Source organism: Bactrocera tryoni, chromosome 2 (assembly GCF_016617805.1).
Source record: "Bactrocera tryoni isolate S06 chromosome 2, CSIRO_BtryS06_freeze2, whole genome shotgun sequence".
Taxonomy (NCBI): Eukaryota; Metazoa; Arthropoda; class Insecta; order Diptera; family Tephritidae; genus Bactrocera; species Bactrocera tryoni.
The window spans coordinates 58,559,661-58,581,785 of record NC_052500.1 but is presented as its reverse complement, the minus strand read 5'-3'; the positions used below and the strand labels follow the sequence as shown (position 1 = coordinate 58,581,785).

General features: G+C 38.5%; 1 pseudogene; it reads right to left on the bottom strand.

Moving 5' to 3' along the window:
• Positions 1-596: 596 nt before the first annotated feature.
• LOC120767281 lies at positions 597-16,088 on the bottom strand (annotated as a pseudogene).
• Between the last annotated feature and the right edge of the window lie 6,037 nt (positions 16,089-22,125).

Below are 22,125 nucleotides of genomic sequence, written 5' to 3'. Positions count from 1 at the left end.
GAATTTCCTTTACTGCTGAGGACAAGGTCTTCTATGTTTTCAACTGTTGGAATAGTTTTTTGTTTAAAACTTTATACATACTTAGACACAGCTGTTGGTCTCAATGTTTTTTTAACACATTCACAGTACAAGTTACAAATTGATAAACAATTACATAATTATTTTCCACAAATATTTATTGATTATACAAATATTAGAAAACTACTGTTACAGTTACGCTTGGTCTTAACATTATAGGAAATCTAAAGAGTACATACTAAAATATATAAATACCGAAGCCTTTATGATAGCCGTGACTGTAATCAGCTGACAGCACATACATATAAGTCAACTGCACGTGTAAAGCGAGTGTGTGTGTTTGGATATGCCGAAATGGCGAACCACCGAACTGTTTTGTTGCGCTTTCGTTTTTGTTTACATTTCCAGTTTCGGTGAGCGGGCAGAATGCGAGGAGAAACTGTTTTTACGTTTTTGTTTTGAGTATTCCTTCTAAACACGAGCACACACACTTATAGGTATAAATAAACGAACTTGTATGTATGCGCTCGCATATGCACACGAGTATGTAAGCATGGGGGTGTTCAATTATTTTTGATTCATTTGGCCTCGACCGTGGCCACTTTCGTTATGTCGGCACTGTTGTTTACAGTCTGTGAGTTATCGCTGTTAATTGCTGACTTTTTTGGTGGTATGTAAAACCACAGTGCGCCAAAGAAAAATATAACAGACAGCGTTTTGCCAACCAGTGCTAGCAGCCACATATACCTAGAATGTATGAATATAATTATATTATTTTGTTTGTTTTTGGTTAAAATATAATTTTTACTCACTTGCTCATGTTGTAGTTGTCGTAGACCAAGCAAGCCCCTACACCGCTGCCGTCTTCATCGCAAGTCTCCTGCCAAAGAATGCATGAATCATCAATGAGCTTGCCGAAAATCATTGGCGCTGGTATAGTGCCGAAAAGCCGCACTTTTATCCACTGTATACCGAGTGCAAACGAACGCTGATCGTCGCGCACACACCTGAAGTTGTAATTAGAATATCATATGTGTATAGTAAAGGTGCAGTGAGAATTAAAAAAGATAAATATTAAACAAAAATAATAATAAAAAAATCGAACGCATTTTTGAAAATAAAACAAATTAGCAAACAACTAAGGAAGCGCTAGGTGCGTGTGTAACCGTACATTTTATACTCTCGCAAGGAAATATGTATGTATGTATGTATTATCAAGTGTTGACAAATCATTAAAATCCTTAAATTTTTTTTTTGATAGTAATCAAATAGTTTTTAATTTATCCTTATCTTTATATATAAAAATTAGGTGTCACGTTGTTTGTCCGCGATAGACGTGTTTAGGAGTAAAATTTAGCACACTGTGTGCAGTTCGAATCAACTTAGAAGATACGGTAGTAAAGCAATTCATAAATCAAAAATACAGTGAAAAAACTCTATTAAATGGACGCTCTATTAAGCGGACATCTTCATTAACCACACACATTGACCGGTCCCATAATTTGTTGATGTTTATAAAGTACACAGAAAGGCTGGTAACCAGACATTGAAAAAGCAAGCCGAAATGCGTGAGTAAGAAGAGCTGGTCGACAGGGGTAATGCTCGAAAATTCTACGAAAAGATGAGGCAACTAACAGAAGGTTTCAAGACCGGAGCATACTCTTGTAGAACCCCCAAAGGTGATCTAGTGACCGAAATTATGGAGGGAACACTTCTCCAGCCTGCTGAATGGCAGTGAACGCACAACACCAGGAGAAGGAGAACCCGATTCCCCAATCGATGACGATGGAGCAGCCATTCTATTGCCCGACCATAAAGAAGTTCGAATAGCAATTACCCGTCTGAAGAACAATAAAGCAGCGGGGGTCGATGAAGACCACAATTTGTCGCTTCCAAGATGTCCTCAAGAATTGAGACAGTCTATCCCGAAACTGATAGGTTTTGATAACGGATTTGGGCTTACCTATTTATAATTGTTCTCAGTCAAAAACTGAAGCCATTGGCCCACCGTAAACGTCGTGAATTTGCTGATTTTCTTTTGGAACAACTTAAAAACGATAACGATAATTTTAAGAAAATCATCTTCACCGATAAGGCTCACTTACTTCTGAATGGTGCAGTAAATACACAAAACTGTCAATTTTGGTGCGAGGAAAATCCACAAATTATTCAAGAACAACCATTACATTCACCTAAATTGACAGTTTGATTTGGTTTTTGGTCTGGTCTAATCATCGGTCCTTACTTATGTCGAAATGAAGCTGTAATTGTCAGTGGAGAGTGGTTTAGATCCATCTTAGAAATTGATCCTGACAATATCTGGTTCCAACAAGACGGGGCTACGTGCCACACAACGCGTGCAACAACCGTATTTTTCGATAAAAGTTTGGAGATTTGATTATTTTAAGAAATTATGAAAAAATATTGGAGATCATTTCTAGAAATTGTGACATTGAATGGCCTCCACGAAGTTGTGATTTGACACCATTGGACTACTACTTGTGGTGTTATTTAAAGTCATTGGTCTTTAGCAATAAACCAGGCTCTTCAAGCTTTGGAAGTCAATATTGAACGCACTATTCATGATGTTACATTCAGAACTTAATTGTATCGATTGTTCCTCACATTAAACATAAATCATTATATCCTAATATTTATATTATTAACATCAACCAAACCAGAAAAATTTAACCGTATTGGAACTAGCGGGACTGAAATCGTTACGTTAGTTGTACGGAGACTACACCGAAATCGGAACCGATTTTATTCGTATTTAACGCTAAGTTAGTATTTTGGTCAAGAAAACATGTAATTTCATAAGATATCACACATATTGATCATTATACTATATATCATATAAGGTCAACCGGTAAATCAAAATACAATATATTGAATAAATTGGGGCTAGGCACAGATATGGACTAACTTCATTTCCTTTTGACCTTGAAATAAAGCGTGCTTGCGACTTAAGTCAACCGAAAGCTCGAAAATCATTTTAGATTATTTATAGGTGCTAACGAGACCGAAAAAGTATGTATCCATTTCAAGCACTCGATAATATTATTTTTTAAGACGTACCCCATAACATCCTCAACATTTCTCGGAAATCGATCGATATTTTCCCAATAAAGTGGAACCTGGTATTTCTCATATTCAGTACGTAAATCGATTGAGAGAATTTTTGATGTGAAAAATCAGATGGAGAAGGACCTGGCTTCGCTTGGAATTTCCGATTGGCGCCACCTTGTGAAAAGAACGACGATTGGCGCACTGTTGTTAACTCGGCTATAATCGCGTAAGCGGTGTCTTCGCCAGTAAAGAAGAAGAAGGGTAAACTACTGCAAAGTTGAAGAAGCAAACAGGCTCTGAAATGGCTTTCCATATGAAGTAAATAGATGTGGTTGATGTGGTTGGAGTGAAATTCCGATGTTGGGATAACTGTGGTATCGAGGCACAATGGTAATGCTGCGCACCAAATTTGTCAGTCGAGTTGCGTGCGAGATTTGATATATCCCTCTTTTAAAAGTGGGTCATACCTGGCCCGTACATGTAAGCCTAACACATCAACCTACAAAGTTTTACATGTATGACGAAGAATGAAGATAACCGCCTTTACATAACCCATTGTTCCCCACTTTTAGACAACAGTATCAGTCTAAGAAATTATTTTTTGTTCACAAAGTTTTCTAAGATAACTCTATTAGTTTATGAGATGCTTTCATTAAGCTCTCAGAGAACAAAGCCGCGCATATCTTTCAAGCATATACGAAAATGATATTCCAATTTTTGATAGCTTAAGTGAATATTGTGCATGTCCGTTTTATTTGTGGCAATGATCCGAATACACCAATTTGGAATATTAACCTTCCTAAATTGTCTAGCCTTATGTAGATATCGAAAATTTAACTCAAGTTTGTTTGGACAGTTAGACCTCAATTGATCAATTCATTCTAATCGCTTTCTCATATGTCGATCTCGATAATTTTAATGTGCTACAAAAGACTGTAGGATGAACATATAAACTCTTGTTAAGCTTAAGTATACACTAGATGTAAAGTATCAGGTTATATTCTCCTAGATACAACTTTTCTTGGAGCAGTCCAGAAACTTGTAGTTGTTTTCCTTTTACTGCATAAAAAGAAGAGATTTGCCTATAGATGAAATTACTCTTTAAAGTAACGGTTGTTAGGTGAACATATAAACTTTTGTGCAACATGTTTCGGGAGTATAATAAAAACTGAAATTAACTTAAAAAATCGAACAGAATATAATTTTTTCGTAATCACCTCAGTGTAGCCGACAGTGCCGGCATAGTCGACAGGAATGTAAAGAGCATCAGCACAAAACACAAGCCCACGAAATACGACAGGTAATGACAAGTAGATTTACACATCAGATTCGTGGCATCTGGGGTGTCACCATCATCAAACATTTGCTTATCGATGCACGAGCAATTCGTGTAAATTTTAACCTGATTCATATGATATTCCTCATGGCAACCGGCGAAGCATGGACTATAATAGAGAATACCATCAGCGCCACAAATCGGTTCATAATTCAATTTACTGCAACCACAATCCACATTACAACTCGATTGCAGCTCCATACCCAAGTAAGAGCGCTCCACGCCATCTGTCAAATTTGTCATTTCCTTGGCACTGTCTTTAAGCACTTCCCTGCGATACTGTGTAGTGACACCCGCAAACGCCAAATTCGGACAGGAGAGCAAAAAGCAAGAGGTAAAGAATGCCGAAATCGTTGTCATAATCAAACACATTTTTATAATATTGGCGCAGTTTAGTTTCAATTTTTTAATTAGATAACCGCCGAGGAAAGTGCCACCACCACCTGCGGGCACTGTAATGAGTCCCATTAAGAGCGCGGACCAAACTGGCGAAATACTGGAATTGATTCTCAATTTGTTTGGGCAGAAAGGCTGCGAACCCGGCGATTACTAGACCTTCTGTGGCACCGGCCATATTCAGACAGAAAAATGTGGGGTTCTTCAGCAATGATAGTAGTGCGCTTGGCATGTCTTTGAGTTTGGTGAATGTCTGCTCAATTTTCTGTCCATCGGCATTGTAGGCTTCAGACACTTTTTGTTGCTGCAATTCTTTAGCTCCCGGCAGTGATGATGGATAACCGAATATCGGTATGGAGAGTAGAAAACAAGCAATTGCTGCAAAAATGAAACCAATCCACCAAGCGCCAATCCAAACCTTGCTGGAGCTTGTCAGACCTAAGCTGTTAGAACAGAAATATTTTTATATTAAAAAGTTTATTATATGTTTTTCAGTTTTAGACTGCGGTAAGCGCAAGCTTAATTTGTACAAAATTACGTAATTAAATATACAATACAAGTATTATCGAACGATTTTCTGAAAAAAATTAAACGTCTTAATATTTCAAGTAAACAACCCTCATTACAGGCCTGGCTTGAATATTGTAGTCTTTTACAGGAACATTGTATTAGGCAGAAGTCATGTTATAGATGAAGATCGTGCTGAAACTAAGCGGTTGTCTACTTATTTTCTTCAAAGCAAAGGTGTCAAAAAGTTATTTTTGTTATCTTAATGGCATACAGAATAGCTAATGCCCTGGGTTACATACTAATTCGGGTCCGAGAGTGACCAGGATCTCGAGAACCTACTTCCTGCCGCTTGGCTCTTTCAAATCGACAAACCCAAGAATACATTGTTCATACAGTAGTAGGTAGAATACAATGTTTCAATATCTTAAACATGAGTGAAATAGGATTTAAAATTCAACTCTGTTTTCATATTTTTACAGCTAAAACAAAGCGGTGTACTTTTGGAAGAAGTGTTGGACTTCTTTAGAAACAACAACCCAACAGAAGCTCTCTTCAACTCTGCCTTTATTCTATTTACCGCCGCAGAAAAAAGGAATTAAATCAAAGATCCCGAGACCACACTGTAGCTGTAGATATGCGATCGTGAGACGAACTTGTAGCAACAGAAAACGTCTCTAAGTAACTTGAAGAAATCGAGTGGAGTTGACAATCCTTGATCTGATAAAAATCCGGTCATATTCAATTTCGTAGACCCGACCCTAAAAAGTCAAAGGAATTCAAAACGAAACACTATAAGAAGTTCAAAGGAAAAAAGAGGTGAATCATGGAAGTTTAGTCGACAAGTTAAGTAGATTTTCGAAGCCACTGGTTACCTAATTGACACTGAAACTAGTTGCAAATGAACAAAAAAAAAAAAACAAGACCATTACTAGAGTTCCTGCGATCTTTAACCTATACTGCCTTTCCCATATTTAATTTATCTTATCGTAATGTTCTGTAATGTTATGGTGGAAACGTACTTCCCATTCGGATAACATGTGACGGTTTTGTTTATTCTTCTTGCAATCTGAACTCTGTAGAGTTGTTTGGACCTTTTCAGGTTGTATTCTCCTACATATAACTTTTCTTTGAGAAGGCCAAGAACTTGTAGATTTTTTTCCTCTTCTCGGAGTCTTTTTTTTATCGGCTTGGTGGACGGTGGATCAAAAAATCCGCACGATCCAGAAATACATACAAAATGTATGGGTTTTCTGATTACTTAGCTGTATGTTGATATCTAACTGACGGTACGAACTCTATTACGAATCATAACGAAATTGTTTGGTGAAAAAAACTAACAGCTTTACCTGTAGACAAAACGATGGAATGATATTCTACATTTTCTTAAATATCAACAAAAACTGTTTAACAAACATTAGCAACAGAGAAAAACCTCGCCTCGGATCTTCCGCCACACTTTTCTACCATCTTTTTAATTTCTCTAAGTACGTAGAAATAATTTCCTTTCAATTGCAAACGTGCGCGTTTTTCTATCAACATTACCTTGGCAATAAATAAGGGATGAGCCGCTAACAGGGCTGACACCCGCGCAGCATTTAACAGTTCCAGTCACACTTCCATGACACTGACAACGGCAGAGCTTATGAACCCCAGTGCAGCTTTGTCAGCGCGGCATAAGCATAAACAACATTGATGACAGCGGAGAAATTTGTTTTATGAGTCCCTGGTGACAAAGTCGCAACCACTGTATCCAGCGGAGCTTCAAAAAGGATTTATTATGACATGGAAACGACCTGACTTGGCTTTGTTTGCTGGCAAAGCGCGCAAAGCCAACTTCCGCTAGAAGAAAACACCTGTAGCCATACATCGTTGCCCACCCCCAGCACCAGCTGGCAGTCGACAGTCTCTCACCTCGGCATTTTCGCTTATCGCTCGCAACCACAAAATTAGACAAATAAACAAACAGTACGCTGATATTTTCTTCCGCAGTTATTTAGTGCCTTTTTTTTTTGCTTTTTTCACGCATTTACATGTGGTTTTCTTACGCGAGTACTTACTCAGAGGCATCCACCGTCATGAACTCGGTATAAATCAGTAAAAGCTGCCCGCCAAGCACATAACCCACGGCAGGGCCAATTATCGCCATCGTGTAGAAGATACCTGAAATGAATTATTACAACAATTATTGCGTTAAGCTTGCTTAGGTCATTACAAATGCACAGGAGATGGAGGTGTTTATATCCGGCTTTAAAATTATAAAAGCAATTATAATAGAAAAATGCAGCAGCGAACAGAACTCTACATAAAGTGTAAATTTTTTAAAAACTTTTGCAGTGTAAAATATGGTAAATGAGCATACGGCAATTCAAATTAAGCAATTAATATAACCTCGAAATTGTTTCGTGGTAAAGAGCTTGCCGAATGATAAGGCCGAAATTATGACGGAGACCTGTTATGAAATTGTATACTATGTATATCTAAATCACCGTTTTATAATAATGGGTACTCTTCATAGTCGAGAAAAAAAATTATCAGTTTTTTCGGAAACATCACTCAAATTTTTCAAAACAGTTAATGGTATAATCGGGAGCCTCCATACATTCCTGTTTCAGGCTTCCCGACTACTGCAGTGTCCTCCAGGCTGAGGTTGCAGCCATCAAGGTAGCAGCAGATTTGCAGCTCCGAAGAGTGTCCACCTTCAGAGAGGTGACCATTCACTCAGATAGCAGAGCGGCAATACTAGCCTTGAACTCATTTACAGTGCGTTCAGGGTTGGTCGAAGAATGTCTAGCGTCGCTATCTCTAGCAGCGATAGCTATTGTGATTAGACTGGTATGGATGCCGGACCACAGCGGAACTGCAGGCAATTGCAAAGCTGATGAGTTAGCAAGGAAGGGCACCCTAGAATCATTATCGGTAGAATGGGAACGGATCGGTGCTCCTGTATCCTCTTCTACTTCTACTACATATTAGATTGCTGGGCCACGCGGATGCTTGTCCAACGCTGGGCCAGCATCGGTACTTGTGCGGTTGCAAAAGCCTTTTGGCCCAGTGATCACAGGAGATCGCAGGAAATCTAGTGATCTCTTAGCCCTCAGTAAGGCTAACCTCTCATTAATAGTGGGACTCTTGACAGGCCACCGTCCTATGGGCATACATGCAGTAAGAATGGGTATCTTACCGAATGCCGACTGTAGAAGCTGTTTGGAAGAAGATGCGGTAGACACAAGCCAGCACTTCCTGCTTGACTTTCACACGTTTGGGAGATCAAGACTTAGACACTTGGGGCGCATACCTTCGGGCATCCCACCGAACTGGCGGGAGTTGAAGTTAAGCGTCTGTGTAATTATGTATTCGCTACAAAGCGCTTCGTCAATCTGTAAGTCCGAACACGGGAGTTCTTTTTCAATGGCATTACAAAGGACTACATTATTAGTCTACATGTGATCTTTGATCGACCATTTAACCTAACCTAACCTAATGGTATGATCGAAGTCGAAGATAAGTTCGTTAATTTTGACATTTGAAATTGGAAAATGAAATGAAAATGCGGGTACTAAGAGAAAAAGTGTGGTTCAAAGCAGTAATCGCCGACTATCGCTTAATACGAATCCATCTCAAAAAGAGTTAAAAATTGTATGTATAAACGCCTAAGGCACCACAAATTAATAAGATGTAAAACGTATATTTGTTACAAAACTAAATAAATATGTGCAATTATTAATTTAAAATGAAGTATTACTAAAAAAAAGTATAATATAACAAGTGAGGAAGGGCTAAGTTAGGGTGCAACCGAATATTTTATACTCTTGCAACTTGCAAGAATCAAAGCCAGGGAAATACCTTGAGGTGTAAAACGAATCATATAGAGTAAAGTCAGCCGGATGTTCGAAAATCCTGATAGGCCAAGTTTTCACTCAAATTTATCTATTTTAGGCACAAAGATAAACTCTCTCTCATTTTCATTGAGATATCCCACATATTGGCCCATATATGCGGTACAAAGTCACCCGAAGCTCGATTATCTTTATATTAGGTATGTAAGTATATGGGGGCTAAGAGAAGTATTGGTCCGATTGAAGCCATTTTTGACACACAAACGCAACATTGTCAGTGAAGTATTAACCCTGAATTTCAAATATATATCTCTGACATTGATTGATACAGGGGTCCACATATTGGGTACCTAGAGGCTTGAACATTTTTTTTTTGTATTTGAACAATTTTTGGTCATAAGATGGCACACACTAAAGACATTATTCGTACAAAGTTTTATGCCGTTATATTAATTGATTCTTGATTTGTGTACTGGAAACAGAGCGTATCAAGTAGAATTCCAAACTGTGCTATATGGGAAGTAGGCGTGGTTATTGTCCGATTCCACTCATTTTCTCAGCGTGATATCTTCTTCTTCTTCTTAACTGGCGTAGACACCGCTTACGCGATTATAGCCGAGTTAACAACAGCGTGCCAGTCGTTTCTTCTTTTCGCTACGTGGCGCCAATTGGATATTTCAAGCGTAGCCAGGTCCTTCTCCACCTGGTCCTTTCAACGGAGTGGAGGTCTTCCTCTTCCTCTGCTTCCCCCGGCGGGTACTGCGTCGAATACTTTCAGAGCTGGACTGGGGATGGAGTCAAAGTAATCACCCCAGATATATTGCTGCCAGCGTTTTTCCAATCTTCAAGGCACTAAAATTTCTAATTTTATGTAATCTTTCATAGACCTCTTCAGTTTTGGGAGCAAAAAAGACACCGGGGGCCTGGGGAATACGGTGGCTGCGGCCATTAAAGTGTTGTTTTTGGCCAAGTCTTCGCGCACAAAAACCATGAGTGAACAGGGGCGTTATTTTGGTGTAAAAGCCTTTTTTTCACAAATTCGGGCATTTCTGGCGGATTGCTTCGCGCAAGTGGCACATAACTTGCAGATAATATTGACCTACGATCCTTTGTCATGAACTCATGATACACAATACCCACAACACAACAATCGAAGAAAACTGTTAGAAAAACCTTCACGTTCGACCTAATTTGGGTCTTTTTTCGGTCTTGGCCTAGGCTTCAACTGGGATAATTTTAAATGTTATTCGTCACATCAGTTAGAATCGGAGAGATTAAAGTCATTGCGCCAACCTGAACCAGCTAAACCTAAGTAAATCAGACCATATCCTCTCAAGCTTAGGTATCAAAAGTCACTTTCTGATGAGGTTACCCACTAGAAATGAATCGAGAAGAGGTGTAGTAGGAGAGAATACTACATCTATCTACACTGACGGGAACATCGTGGATATATTCCAATAATCTTTACATTTCTATCTACATATATCCGTGTACCAAACTCAGCCAACATCTTCCAAGCGGAAGTACTAGGTATATACTCTGTAGAAGGCATGGAGTTCAATTGAATTACGGGAGGATACAGAAAGCAGCCATATACGATTATAAAAAGGTCCTGAGATAATGCATCAAATGTCCATCTAGCGCTAGATGACTATGGTACCTATCTAGATACATACTTTTCGAGTTTTCTCCGAATCTCTGGATTAATTTGGCTTCTAGTATATGAACTTTGGAAAGCACTCCCCACCCAATATATGCGTATAAATGTTGTTACTTCGTGGAGCTTGGAAAAATTTGGATACAGTCATTTCTTTTTTTCCACTTTCAACTACCACCCTAATGCATTTCCATATACATATAGTATAGTTAGAAAGCACAGATACAAATTCATACAAAATTGTCAAAATAATTTGATAAACTAAATTAACCCTCTTGTGCCAATTCAGTTATAAGTCTTTTACTTCAGAAACAATTGAGATAAACAAAAAGAGTCGCAAAACATTCCCCAACTTTTACTGTCGCGAGCATTGCTCAACCAACGGCGTGGCAATTGAGTCATGGAGCATATTTTATAATTTCCACATAAGATCTGGATAGTACCAACAGAGTGTCGCCAATAAATTTACCCACCATCAGGCGGATCGCAAGGCACAACGCCCCACAGGCCCCATACCGGCTGTGATAGCTGGCAGAAACCCAGCGGAAACCCGCACAATGAGAAACGCGTTAGTGAAATTTCCTGAATCAGCGTTTTCTTAAAACAGAGGGAACTTGAGTACATGTGTAATGACAGAAGTGGAGAAGTGCGTTCCACCACCCAAAGTGGGTCACAGCGGCACTATTCAAATTGCCACAATGGCTAACAGGCGATGAGAAAGGAAGCTCTCCCGCGTCTCCATGCATATGATCTCTATATTTCCGCTCGCTGGCAAATCGAAGAAAAATGAACGCCCATCAAACGTAACCAGAAGGTACTGTTTGTCGTCGTGTACGTAAACAAGAAAAGTCCTTTGTAGTTTAGTTTTTTTTGATGAGCCAAATAACGTCATTGAATATAGTCACGCAAACAAACAACTATTTTAAATTGATTGTTTGTCCGTCTGCGTGCTATCTACCAGCGCTCACCGCGACTTTATTGGCTGCTGTCATTATCGGCATATTTACTGATTGCCGGGCTGACTGTGCCGACTGTTTGGTTGTCGTGACTGTCAATTGCTTTGGGCCAATCGCCCATTGTATGAGTAAAGCCGACAACGCAAAGCGACCACATCAACCGCCAAAGCCAAGCAATCGTGGAGGCATAAAGTTTTCAATTTTTATTAAATATTTCAAAGATTTCCATTGTTTACTTTTCGTTGTTTTTTCTCTTTGTTCTTTATCTCTTTGCTGCGTTGCACTGTCAATAATGTTGCAAGTTAAGCAAATAAATAGCCGCAAAGCAGTTTATCACCCAAATACACAGAGGACATCTTCGTGGAGACATTCTCACGATATATGTGACACCGAGGGGTAGAAGAGCGGCGAAGCGCCGGCACCATGCAGCAATTGCGCCAAAAAAAAAAGAACAACCACACGGTCCAAGAAAGACTTTGCTCAGCAAATGTATCGGCTTCCGAACTGCAAGTCTTTGTAACGGTATTTAGTTAACTTTTATTATATGCTATAAGTTGTATTATTAAATAAAACTACTATATAATTCATTTTAATATGAGGGAAGTTCATTGTCAATAATTTTTAATATCAAAAAATACGAATAAATTAATTTTGATAAAAACAAAGGATATTTGGGCAAGGATGGGAACGATAGGTATTCTCTGCCCTACATTCGAGCGCTGGGATGGGGCTTCGTCTGAACTCAACCTTCTTGGTCCTGAGTAGATACTCGCCCAATTGGCTCTCACGGCCTCACGAATAATCAGCGTATTTACCTAACCTAACTTAACCTAAGGCTATTCGGTTCAAAGCGTCTCATTTTTGTTGTTGTTGCGGTTGTAGCGATTACCTAGACCCCTGGGGAGAAAAGTAACAACTTAGCTGTCATCGTTGGGTCACTTAACGGAAGGTCTCGAAATGAGCGGTTTCGACGGTCTCGACCAAAAGGATGAAAGAGTTAGGTGAGCTGGCTTTGTGGAATATGCAAAGAGGACATGTTGAGTATGTTGGAGCATTTTCTGACAGATAGCAGTTTAAAACTGCTACAGTATCCTGCGATTTGACTTGGGATTTTAGAGATATAGTGATTAAACAGTAGGGGAGAGGACACCACCTCGAAATAATACCACCTCTTAAGCCCAGAAACGAGATTGGTTCATTGTTCTCAAACAGCGTTGTATGGTTTACCTCCCGCTGAGCCAAGGGGCTTTAAATACTGTTATTTATACCGTCTAGGCCGATGGATGGGCTGACTTGTTGATGACACTCAGAACAAATTCATCGGTAAAGCAAGCCAGGGTAAGTGGTGCGCAGCCCGGATGTTAAGACTGGGAATCATGCTGCCTAATTGAGCTCTTTTGGGACCATAGAGGTTCTTTTGTTGGCCACTAGTCTGTATTGGTGGCATTGCTCGAACTGGCATCTTCGGCAGCCGTTGAGGCTATAGTCGCATTAGTGAGTTAGAACATGAGGCCACATAACGTGGCCTCAGCAGGTCTTCTTCAGAAGGCTTCAAGAATTGGCTACGAATTACATCTTATCGAAAATGCAATTAAGTAGAGCCTTTTGCACAAACGTTAAGAAAAAAAATCCTCCGAGCCCGGGTTGGACTCCAATGCTAGCAAGGATCAGGAGGATACGAAGTAAGTCTGCTGCTGGGTGTTGCTCTAATAATGGACAGTATTAACATTACTACCAATCGAAACGAGCCAGATCATCAAAAATGGCAGCCCCTGACAGGAATCAGGTTTAATTCCGGCAACGTAGAATAGGTGTCGTGGGAACTGTCTCGGTTTACGTTAAAGATACATGCGAGAACTTCCTGTTTAGGTATTTACTTTACTTTAGATAAAAGCACCGTTATTTTAGATATTTTCAGAAGTCTACCAAGTTACTTTGAGCGTAGTTATGGAGGCTCGTCAACTAAATCATATTGATAAATAAAGTCAAAAGTTAACCCTTCATTTCTTTTATCGTCATGGGATCCAAATTTGTCAACCTTTTCATCAAAATAAAGAAAAGATATTTTACGCTGACTTCCATTCACGTCCTAATAGACCCTCGACAACTAACTCCTTATTATAAAAAAGACTAAAGTTAACGCTTTATTTCTTCATTCATCATCATCAGTACAAAGTCACAAGCTACATTTTCGAACCCATATACTTATGGGATAGAGCATGAACTAAGGATTCTACCCGTCAGCTGAACTTATTTCAAAGCGAGGAGAGCCCATATTTGGAAGTTCCAAAGCCACCTTTTATATAAGTTAGGTGCTGGGCTAATTTCATTTTCTAATGAAATAAATATGTAAAAGATTCTTGCATTCCTTTTCTCTAATGTCACAAGATTCTGATAAGTAAGTTCTGCAGAATTATTATAAGTCTTTTCCCTTATGAACATGAGTTGACTTATTTTTGAATTATCCTTTAAGTTCATACTGCCGTTTTGTAAATAATTAGGGTTTCACATGAAGTCTCATAAAGCAGGTTATAACGATCCGGAAACATAGCGTTCACAGTTGTATTTGCGTAAACAGTGGCGTAGCTAGGAGTGGGCGAAAGGGCCGCGGCTCCGGCTAACGTCTTGGTGGCGGCAAACGATCTTCGCTGTTTTTAATATTCAGAAAAAAAATAATTCAACACATTCTTTTTACAAATTTATTATAACAGATTAAGAGTTGTACACCACAAAATATTAATTTTTACTCGAATACTCTTCAGTCTTTGAATTTGTCTGTACTTTTGGGCTTAGATTTCATCGATAGAACTTAAAGATGCACTTTTCTAGCTTTGATCGCTGCAAAATCACATATCATATCATTGTACTTCAAAGCTGAAGCAGTTCACATTTTATTGAGGGAATTCAAGATTGCCCACTTGACTCATATCGATCTCAAGTGACTGATCAATTTTATTTGCTAAAAGAACTTTCACAAGATGCAACTGATACAGGCATAGTGAGTAGTATTCTTAAAGTCACCATCAGTCTCGGTACCAGTCCCATTGAAGAAATGTATAATAAACTTTTCAAGGAAAATAAAATTTGCTTTTCTTCGCCTTTTTAATGTTAGGACGGCTTGATGTTATTATATAAATCTTCGTTATCCAACTCATCTGAATAGGATTCGGCAAGTCGCTGGCATTTTTCTTTACTTCGACGAGTTTGTCATTGTATAAGTCTCTGGTTAAACTCATAATTCTTTCTTAACAAATACTTTTATTTCTCCAAATTCTGCAAATGGTATTTAAAACTCCACTTTTCGCGTCCGGAGTCCTGCAAATTGTGTCAAGAGTTTACAAGATATAGGGCGAAATGGTTTTTCAGCAGTTTCATAATGGACAGTTCCTGCACCAATACCTACCTCAAACTGTATTGTATAAATTTGGGACTTGAATTGCGGCTTCTAGTTCCTGGGGTTTATATACTTACATTCTTAAAGATGGCTTTTAAAACACTCTTTTGTTCTGAACCATGTATAGAATGGTCTTGATTCTAAGTCAGTTGCAGCTGGCTACTGTGCGTAAACCTATTTGTAGTTTTAATCCAGCAACAAATTTTTAAAATAGTAAAAAATTTATATCTATATTTTACGATGTTTATAACATGTTTCGTGGAGTTAATCTCTAATTTATTCGCTGGGTTATAAATTCCTGCGCTATGACTTGAAGAAATCTTATGTTCAAAGACAACAAAACATATATGGATGATGAGTTCATTGGGGTCTTCCTTACAGAGATTGGAAAACGAATGAAAATGACGAAAGGCACAGAAAGCACCGTAAAACAATCCCAGTAGATTCATTATAAAAAAATTGGGGTTTCCGGAAAATTATTTCGTTATAAAGAAAGCTTCTGCCATGCCAAATACTAATAAATCTCTAGGGTGCATATGGTATACAAGACATGTATATATAATCTTTACATGGGTATGTGCGTGCCATATTTACCTCATATCGTGTCCCATTTGTTGCCCTGCTGTGACAAACATTACCATCGCTCATTGTTGCACGATAACCACTTCGATCTAGAAATGTGGCAGCGCAAATGTCAATGATCCAATGCCCATTAAAATAACGCCCCATGCAAAATTTTTTGGCTTTGATGCACTGTACATCACCAAAAATATAAAACGAGGCACCAGGCAAACGAATGAGGCGATATCGCAGCCACTGGCGACAAGACCCGTCTGACGAGATAGCAGTCCCGGCATAACGTCAGTTCAATAGTCGTAATGACGACATTAATGAAGCCATTCACGATAAGCCCTGAAAGAGAAGAAAAACGATATGTTATTTAAAAAAAAAATCTTGTTTAAATATTTAATTAATAATTTAGGCAAATATTTGGGGCGTTTTTTATTTAGTCTACTATAAAGTAAAGAATACAACATCGCTGAGCCTATAATGACTTATAACAATAAAAATAATATAGCAGCACAACTATACTTCGACGGTACCGAAGTTGTAATACACTACACAGGTGCATTTCTTATTGTAAGTATATGTATAACTAAATCTGAAAACAATAGCATATACATACATATGTTCTCAGATTGGTTCGGTCTGTATCACATGTTTAAAGATTGTTGGACATTAATCCAAGCACAATTTTGAGAAAATATCTTATCGAATAAAAAGGTTCTCCATACAAAGGATTTGGCTTTAAAATCAATTAGTTTGTATAACAAGCTATGGTCTCAGAGTTGTCAACATAGCAGCATTCCTACAAATTAGTAGCTCTCTTGAAAGAATAGAACGTGTGCAAAATTCACATCGAGTATCAAAAGAGCTAAGGACTAGTTTTGGTATACAGACAGAGCAACGGCTCAATTGAGTTAAAGTCCAGCAAATACTATAAGACTAAATCGGCTTGTCTTCAACTTAAAGGTTGTGGAGATGTCTTTACTAGACCCACACGATTTCATCAGTTGGATGATCAAAGAACCATTTTTCGTTAAAAAAATTTCAAAGTGGAGTAATCCGAACTGTTTTCGTGAGTTTTAGCTGAACACAACAAATGTAGAGCATGAATAATTGGGAAATATAAGACCTAATTATCCATCACTTTTAAAGAAAGCACTATTCGTTATCTTATCTATATACGATCATTCTATGCACGACCATAAATGCTTTCTTGATGAGTTTATGGCATAAGCTTTATGCTACAACGACCGTTGATTTGTACATTGGCCTCACAATCTATAAAATAAGAGAAAACAATATATTTTTCTCTCTTACTCATTTTCTTAACTTTAGAAAATTAAAATTTTTTAAATTGCCCACTCATTGTGTTCCCTCTTACTCACAAAAAAAAAAAATCAATAAGTGCAATGCTTTCTGCTTGATGACACTTTTCTTCTGAGGGCAGAGACTTTATCTCAGTCACGTACGAGTGCTAGAGTTGTACTAATAGACATGCAAACACTTAATAAGCAGCTTATTAATTAGATGGATGCCTACATACAGATTGAATTTCACATTTACGAACCAACATAATATATCAACGAGGCATTTTATAAACCAATGACCTTTTCAAGTAATGTTTGTTAGGTTCGACTTTTTTGAAGTTAGGTTAGACAATGGGATAATGCAACTACTTCATCACACTGCTCTCAAAATAGATTGTGTTTGTGCTTAAAAAGAAGTCGTTAAGAATGGAGAACCCCCATTCCGTTTTCCTTAACTTTAGTGGCTTTGTGATATCCAGAGAGAGAGTACCAGAGAGATCTGCCAAGTCTTCAAATATTTGTGTTAACCTGTTCCTGGACCCTGATTTACTTAGCATTAAAGCACTTTTTCGAAGATGTCGAAATGGAAGCGGTTTGTATTTAACTTTTCCAACCTCAACTTGAAATACGCGATAATGTAACCAAGTTGAAGCCCGCCTTGATAAAATTTTAGTTGAATTTTAGTATGAGGCAAGTAAAGTGCCGCGTGGGAAGTTCAATTGACTGAACGTTCATAAATACTGAGACGAAATTTATAATTCAATATCTCCAAGCCTAAGGCTAATGTCAGGGGGAATGCGAGAAGCGATGCTATAAGATGTCGCTACTTCTAGCTATATTTAAATGCAGTGTGTCTTCTTATGGAAATCGGCCAAAGCTTTCAGAGTGAGAGCAAGCATCAAAGAGACTTTTGGCAACCTCAAGAGGGCAAAGCAACAATGCAGGTTGTACAGTGGTTTCTCGTTTGAACTCATTTCGCTATTATTAGTTATTGTTGTTTTCTTCTTTACTATTTTGCTTTTTTTGTTATTATTAATTTATAAACACAATGGAATAGGGTGCTTAATAAAACTTGTCTGGTGTAAGGATATAGTCGACGTTTTATTCTTGCGTAATTATAAAATTTATCTGACATGTTGCAAGTTAAGGCACATTAAGCACACCTTCATCTCAGAAAGCTCCGCAAGAGCTCACCACGCTTTGCCGCTTTCACTCTGACATCCTATAGCATCGATCTTCCCTTCTCTTAAACTCTTATCGTTACAGTCTTCGTATCGCTTTCGACTTCCACTCTGACATCACCCTATATACTTATCTGGGACTGATCCATCTGAACTGCGAACGCAAGCCGAATCGATAAAAATTCTTTCGTAAACTGGTGCAACCTTTTTTCTTGTTCCTGTGAAGTTTGATATCAAAATGGCACTTAGTTGTGATCAACGAGTTTATTTTAAATTTTGTGTTTCCTATTGTAGAAGTGTTTTTCAGCAGTCCACATTATCACAAATACAAGTATTTGAGTGGCAGTAAATATTCAGTGAAGGTCGTGAAGTTCTCGAGAACTTGTCTCATGCATCCACCTCTGTTCATGACGATATCATCGAAAAAGTACTTAAAATTCTTCATGTTGGCATCAGAGAGACAGCGGGAGATCTCAACACCTCTTATGGATCAACTGAACACATTTTGGTTAATATTTTGAGTTTCAAGCGTGTCAATACTACTAGACTCTTACCAAAAACTTAAATCTTTTGAAAAAACGTCGACGATCATTTCGATTTGGCGAATGGACGCGTGATATTATGCTAACTGGCGACTTTACATGTCCTGGACAGGCAAAAGTCTAACGGTGTGATATCACACGATCTTGGTGGAAACTCGACCGGCCGAAAACGTCAAAGTATCTGCTCATCCAAGTGTTCTCTAAATAAATCCATTTGTTGATGCGATGTGTGGGAAGTGGCGTCGTCTTGTTGAAACCAAATGTTACCGAGATGACGAGTTTCAATTTCAGGCATCAAATAGTCAGTCACGTGATGATGGTTGCCATTGAAGGTTGCGTTCTCACCGGCATTATTTTTGAAGAAATATGGACCAATGATTCCAACGGCTCACAAACCACACCAAAGCGTTTTTTTTACTGGATGAAATGGCAGCTATTGAATCTCTTCAGGTTACTCTTCGTCCCAAATGCCGCAATTTTGCTTGTATACGTACCTAATGTGCCAGAAAGGGGTCTCATCGCTGAACAAAATTTGACTCGAAAGCGTCGAATCTTTTTGGAAAATCTCATAGAGCGAAGCAATGTCGCTAACGAAGGTCGAGCGGCTTCAGTTCTTGCACAAGCTGTATTCTGTATACTTTCAACGTGAATTTTCGTAATAAAGATGAACGATTTGTGAGTCTCTCTTAGATGAAATACCAAACAATACAAAACAAAAATAATATGACAGCTTGACACGACGCATGTTCTGTCTGATCTGTCGAAAAAAGGCTATTGAAAATAATACCACTTGGATCACCCGTTGTGTAAAACATTTTCATTTGACGAGATATCTTTACCAAATTTATTATTGTTATTATTATTTTGGTTATTGTCCAAGGTGTACACCGTCATCCGACTTTTCCAACTCAACGTCAGTAAAATCTCGCATCGAACTATCTAGCTTTTTTGGTATAGTTGAATTTCAGTTTTCAAATAATGCGAGTAGTAATATTTGTTAAGCGTTTTCTAGTTATAAAGCCGTTAATGTTTCGCTAACTTTAGACGCTGCTGTCTCCTCAGATTTTAGACAAGTTTTAATAGTTCAAACTTGTAAATTATATAAAAGTATAAGAATTATTGTTTTGTCAAACCACCCTCGTATATTTTCCTGGTTCCTTTATTTAGCATAATGAGAGGCTCTTCAAACGGGATGCCAATAAACTGTACTATTCTCAATTTCTGCTTAAATGGGTTTTATATACTAGATATTTTAAGACTTGATGTGTCTTAAAAATATAAAAAATAATAACAACACCTGGAATGGGTTCTGTTCATACAACGAAACACTGAAAATTAAACTAGCACTCTGTATGTTCACCCAAAGAGTGTAAGTGGCAGACACTTCCACAAAAACTGTCTCTCACTCATTTCCACTAATCGTCAAATGCCAAAAATATTCAATAATAAATATAATAAGTAAATCCCATTATGAAAAGGTAGTTGGCGACTATCACAATCAGCATTGTTGGAAGTAAATTGAATTTCTTTTCAAAATTCACAAAATTGCATTTAAGTCCATTTCAGTCCATTTTCCTTCGCCGCTGTCAACCATCAGCAGGTACAACATGACACAAAGTCATCGAATAGTCAACTAGCTGCTTTGATTTCCCATGTCCACACACATCACTCAACGCGCATTCTAAGTACTATTTACAAGTAGGTGAGAAGGCAGTTAGTTGTAGGTTTGTGTGTGTCCGTCAAGTGTCCCGTTTGCATTGTGTTGGGTGGTGTGAAAAACCAATTTGTCGATTTTGCTACTTCCTTAACGGAAGCTAGCTGTTGGCTTGATTGGTTGAAGTGTGAACAGCACGCGCTTAATCGTATTTATCGAACGTTTTTCATATTTTCCATACGCATACACTGAGACACGCATACACTTGACAGAAGACCCCGTGTTCGCTTAAGACGTTCCACGCAACGATTTATGGAAACTACTATACATATGGTATGTACTATGGTATATATATATATATATTATGGGTGTTAATTTACAGGAAGCAAAGAAGACGGAAAAATCGCGTATGCGGGAAATGTTCTACGGAGCATTCAGAACCACTTTGTCTGAGATAATATGGGACTGAAGCCGGTTCCGAGCCAGCGCTGGGCTGTCACAAGATCGATTGGGCCGGAAGTGGTTCACAAGATTTATACTAAAATCTGCCCTCTCAGTTGGACTTTCCTTAGTTGTAGATGTTCTAACTGTTCATTAACTTAGCGGCGTTCAGTTGGTAAAGTTAACAACACTTTAATTTTGTTTCTTGCGCCTTTGCGAGATCAATGCTTAAGCATCTGGGAGCACACATTTTCAGACATCCCGCTGAGATGGTGGGAACCAATATAAGTAAATTTTTATTTACCTAATAGCGTTTGCCTACTTATGAGTTCTGAATAAAGGAATTCTATTTTGTGAATTCAAAAGCACTGTATATAGTAGTCCAAGTCCATTATACATTAGCTGAGATATTTCACCTAAAAGTGAATTACACAACTTATGCATCCAAAGAGATATAAAACAAAACATAGGACTTTATTCCAAAACCGGTCCCAAACCTAAATATTAAATATACTGATTTCCATCACGAGCAATATTCATGCAAATTCTTGAATCTTCTTCTTTATTGGCGTAGACACCGCTTACTGGGTTATAACCGAGTTTACAAAAGCGCGCCAGTCGTTTCTTCCATTTTGTTGTTTGGGGCCAATTGGAAATTCCAAGCGAAGCCAGGTCCTTCTCCACTTGGTCCTTCCAACGGGTGGATTTCTTCCCCTTCCTCTGCTTCCCCCGGCGGCTACTGCGTCGAATACTCTCAAAGCTGGAGTGTTTTCATCCAGTTGGACGACATGACCTAGCCAGCGTATCCGCTGTCTCTAAATTCGCTGAATTATGTCAATGTCGCCGTATATCTCGTACAGCTCATCGCTCCTGCAACTGCAGAACCATTCTCTCGAAAACACGTAACGTCGCCGCATCAGATGTTGCCATCGTCTAGGCCTGAATCATATAGAAGGACGGGGATGATGAGTGACTTTTAGAATTTGGAGTTTGTTCATCGAGAGAGGATTTAAGTTCTGCAGCTCAAGTTATTTTCTCCAGCAGTAGATTAAAGAAGTCGCATGATAAGGAGTGGCCTTGTCTGAAAACTTGTTTAGTATCAAACGGCTCGTAAAGGTCCTTCCTGATCCTGACGGAGCTTTTGGTGTTGCTCAATGTCAGTTTACACAGCCGTAATAGTTTTGCGAGGATACCAAATTCAGACATAGCAGCATAAAGGCAGCTCCTTTTCATGTCATAAAAAGCAGCTCTAAAATCGACG